Here is a 5149-nt window from a genome sequence, read left to right as displayed (position 1 = left end):
CTTAGATAAAATAAATAAATTCAGAAATGTAGCTGGATACAAAATCAATATTCAAAAATCAATAGCATTCCTATACACTAACAACAAAATCACAGAAAGAGACGTAAGAGAAGCCACAACCTTCACACTAGCATCCAAAAGAATGAAACACTTAGTAATTATTCTCGTGAAAGATATGAAAGATGTATATAGGGAAAATTAAAATACACAGAAAAAAAATTGAAGAGGATCTTAGAAAATGGAAAGACATTTCTTGTTCATGGACAGGAAGAATAAATATTGTGAAAATGGCCATTCTCCCAAAAATATTATATAGATTCAATGCAATCAAAAATACCATCAACATACCTCACAGATCTAGAGAGATCACTCCTAAAATTGATCTGGAACTAGAAGAGACCTAGAATAGCAAAGACTGTTCTAAGCAGCAAAGGCAAGGCAGGAAGCATCATAATCCCTGACTTGTAGTTATACTACAAAACAGCTGTAGCAAAATCAACATGGTGCTGGAATCAAAACAGAGCCGAATATCAATGAAATAGATTAGAAGATACAACCACAATTACAAACACGCTCAACCACCTTATCTTTGATAAAGGGACCAAACATGTTCACTGGAAGAAAAGCAGTCTCTTTAGTAAATGGTGTTGGAAAAACTGACTTTCTATATGACAAAAACTAAAATTAGACCCATGTCTATCACCATGTACTTTATTAACATCTAAATAGATCAAAGATCTGAATATTAAAACAGAAATACTAAATCTATTGGGAGACAAATTGGGTAAAAACCTTGAAGACATAGGGGTAGGTAGAGAATTCATGAACAGGAATCAAACTGCATGGGAAATACTTCCCAGAATCAATAACTGGGATCGTGTCTTATTAAAGTGTTTCTGCATGTCAAAAGAAATCTCCCAGCATAGTGAAAAGAAAACCCACAAACTGGGAAAAGATCTTAGTGAACTCTCTCTCAGACAAGGGACTCTTGTATAAAACATATAAATAATTAAATAAGTCAGACCCCCAAAATTCAAAGATCCAATCCAAAAATGGGCATCTGAGATGAATACGCAATTCTCAGATGAAGAAATACAAATGGTAAATAAATACATGAAAAAATGTTCATCATCATTGGTCGTTAAAGAAATGCAAATTAAAACCACACTGAGATTACATCTCACTCCTGAAAGAATGGCCAGGATCAAGAAAACCAACAACAACAAATGCTGGAGAGGCTGTGGGGAAAAAGGAACTCTCCTACACTGTTGGTGGGAGTGTAGACTGGTACAACCTTTGTGGAAGTCAATCTGGAGATTTCTCAAAAAGCTGAGATTGAAAGTCCCATTTATTCCAGCTATTCCACTTCTAGGCATATTCCCAGAAGAACTGAAAGCATCATACCACAGTGATATATGTGCACCTATGTTTATAGCAGCACAATTTGTAATCGCCAGATCTTGAAAACAGCCTAAGTGTTCATCAGCTGAGGAATGGAAAAAAAAGTTGTGGAATTTTTATACAATGGAGTACTACTCAGCTATAATGAATGATAACATTTAGATATTTATAAATAAATAGACGCAGCTTGAGAACATACTCAGAAGTGAAATAAATCAAACTCACTTATATAAATACCGAATAGTCTTCCTAGTGTAAGAAATGGTAAGAATACATAAAATTATGTGGTAATCATGATTCCCCATCATTTTACTTTGAAGATTTATAATGTTCTCATTCATTAGTTCGAATGATTTTATTCTGGGCTGTTTGATTTTATTGTCTGTGATGTACTTGTGCTTAAATTTTTCTGTTCTGACATTTTTTTATGCCCTCTTCTATCTTAATCTTTTTTTTTAATAAAAAAAAGACAAAATTGTGAGATTTTGTGAGTCATTTCTATTTATAATTAGGAAAGTGGTATTTTCCCCTAACAATATTGTTGCTTCAACTGCAGATCAAGTAGAAGGACAACACGTGCAATTTCAAATGAATCCTCTTGCAGCTCAGACTATGAAGTGATGTGATACTAGAAGATGTCAAAATTGTAGCTTCTGGCTGGGAATACAGCTCAGCGGCACAAGCACCTGCCTGGCAAGCGCAAGGTCACGAGTTCGATCCTCAGTACCAAAACAACACAAAATTGTAGCTTCCTTTGAGTGTCACACAGGTATTTGCACTCATTTTCAAACAGGCTTCTTTTGTAGGAGTCAAAGTCACTTTCACAATATCTAAGCACATATCTCATCCCAATACACAAGGATCAGTAAGGAATAATTCTTTATTCCGTGAAGTTTGTTAATCATAGTAGAAAATGAATCCACTCACCTAAGATTCTTTATTATACTTACTCTCAAATCTGCCACAGATAGTCCAATGGCCCAGGATGTGAGGCCTTTTAATTTGATCACTTCATAAGCGTTGACAATCCCATGTTTGTGAACCTCTTCCACTGCTCCTTATCCCCATCAGTTCCTAACTCAGGGTGCAAATTCTTCAGGAAGACACTAATAACACTCACTCCACCCCATACAGGTGCACTAGAATCTCCACACTCCCAGAGGATCCATCCACAGCAGTGCAGTGAGTGTACCCCCAGCCTTTCCCTGATCACGTAACAGGACTGGGATGAATCCAGATTGCAACTACTTCCAATAATACAATTTTGGGGAAAGCCACTTATTTTCCAAGATACATAGGGTAAGATGTACATTTTAGGCTGCACTTTAAAACATGAAAAATGATGAACTTAAATATGCTCACATTACACCGAACCAAATTAAGCTCAGTCTCATATCTTTCTGTAGTTTCCTGTTCACTTATAGCCCAGGTGTATGGATGTGTTCACTGTTCCCTGAAACCATCTAATTATGCCATGTTCTCATTATGAAATCACATTTTTATTTGAACTCCACAGTCTGCATTATTTCCATTTACACTAATGTGAGAATACATAGGTTTTATCTTTTGAGGAAAAAGCTTTCAGAAGTTCAGTTAATGTTTGTTTTTGGGATCTTCAGAAAACATAGAAGCCTCTGATTGCCAATTATAATTTTATTGTCATTATCTCTATTTCTTATCGTGGAATTATATCCTAGTTTCTGACAAGATGCTAAAAATTTTTATATTTGAAAAAGTGTGCCTCTGAATGTCATGCTCCCTCTTCTAAATGTAACACTATTATAAATTTGTTTTAAAATATCTATTTAGTATACATTTTAAATGGTTATTTTCTATAAGGGGTCAGAAAATAAATATAACTTATTGCTATATAATATTTTATTTATCCTTTAATATTCTATGATGCTAAATAGATTTTTAGACTTAGCAATTTTACTGCTGATTTTCATTGAATCTTGAAAGTAAATTGTAGAATATCAAGGAAACAAACACACAAAAATCCCTGACAAACATAATGTAAACCTATTACTATTTGTACATGCCATACATATAAACTCAGGTGGCAAAAAAGGAGAATAGATACATATAAACTGTTTTTTTTTTAAAAATCTTTGGAAAAATGATGAAAGTATACATTTCTGTTATAGAAATAACATAGGGTAGGAATAGCCGTGTAGCTGATCTATTAAGTCTAGGCTGCACTTGGACTGCAAGTGGCCAACTCTATGGTACTCATCCTTAGTTATCTACAAGAGCCTATTAAGGTGATGAGAAGATGCTTTAATTATTTTATAAATTTAAAATGCTTTCAAGCAGCTGGATGTTGTATCAGTTCTAGGAGTATAAACAGTTGCCAGTAATTAGTAGGTCAGGGCAGGGTGTGTTAGTACTAAAAGTTCATTTCCCTAAGTGAAGACTGATCAAGAAATATTTGCAGAACTTTTTATTTTCTAGAAATTTTTGGTTGAATGTAGGGAAAGTCTAAACACTTCCAAATACTCACGATAGAATTATTAGAAAGAATTTAGAATATAATTAGTCCACTTAGAATGTTTGCAGTGATAATAACCCAAAATCCATCTTCTCAAGGGAGAATTTCCTTAGCAAGAAACCCTGCAGAGACTGTGGGAACATTTGTGATATGTTTCTCTTGTTTGCTTGTTTCTCTGTAAAGAAAGAGTTCACGATTCCACTGCTGTGCAGACATTGGGTTCTGGCAAGAACAGAGAATTTCTCTCCGCCTCCCCATTGCAGTGAAATTAAAATTAATACTCACTATGAAGAATTAGCTTATAATGTGTGTTGAGACCTGGTTTATGTCATCTCAGGCACTTGTAAAAATTTTCCCTTCCTTAGTTTTGTACTGGTATTATTGCTTAATGTACTAAAGGATATAAGGGTAATAAAATGATGAATACAGAAAGGTAGTGGCCAGCTAGCAATTATTCTCTTGGAATAAGTGAGATCTCATCTCCCAGGGAATAGTGCTGGCAAAGCTTTCAAGACAGAAAAAGCAGCATGAGCAAAGGCTGCATAGTACAGAATTACCTGGTGCTTTTGTCACCATTATCTGTTAAAGACCAAGGAGAATGATAAGAACAGTACTTATTCGTTCTATTGTGTCATTTGTTACACAATCCTATTTTTCTGACCCTCAGTTTGTGACAAACTATTTATGTACATAACTGAGTTTGGAAGTGAAGAGTGAAACTAGTCTATATCTAGGGCTACATCTCAGCTCTTGCTTCTGAGAGCCATGTTCCTTTCATGGATGCTATGCATCTCATAGAATTGAAGGTGATTGTGATAATGTTTCATGTAAATTCTTAATGATCCTTCCTAGAGAAAAGTGTGACCCAATGACCCTAGGTACAGAAATGTCTAGGTGATTGTCACATTTCCATTTACAAAGAAATATACTTAGTGTTTTCTGTTCAGTAGGCCTAGTAACTGTTTGCTTGATTAGTTTTGATGCACATGTATTGCTTCCTCTGGAGTTCATAGGAGCTTCTCTGTATGTTACAATGTTGTGTAAGCTTTGAAGGCAGGGAAGATAAATTGAAGAAAGGGACTACTGTAAATCCTAGATTACTTTCTCTGAATCTCTCCTTGATTACTTAGCATAATATTAGTATTGAATATCTTCAAATGAAGCAACACAAAGTTAAAGAAGTACTTCTCCCAAATCCTGTCTTGTTCAAAATGTTAATCAGTGTCTTGGAAATCTTTATAGAAGGTGTATTTTTTT

The 5149-nt window shown here is 34.7% G+C and overlaps 1 pseudogene; it reads right to left on the bottom strand.

Moving 5' to 3' along the window:
* Positions 1-2121: 2121 nt before the first annotated feature.
* On the bottom strand, positions 2122-2713 carry LOC100712941 (L-lactate dehydrogenase A chain-like; annotated as a pseudogene).
* Between the last annotated feature and the right edge of the window lie 2436 nt (positions 2714-5149).

This window comes from Cavia porcellus, unplaced genomic scaffold, assembly GCF_034190915.1.
Source record: "Cavia porcellus strain 051 isolate PalLab524CR breed Dunkin Hartley unplaced genomic scaffold, mCavPor4.1 scaffold_20, whole genome shotgun sequence".
Taxonomy (NCBI): Eukaryota; Metazoa; Chordata; class Mammalia; order Rodentia; family Caviidae; genus Cavia; species Cavia porcellus.
Note: the sequence above shows the minus strand (reverse complement) of the source record. Positions and strands in the feature narration are given on the sequence as shown.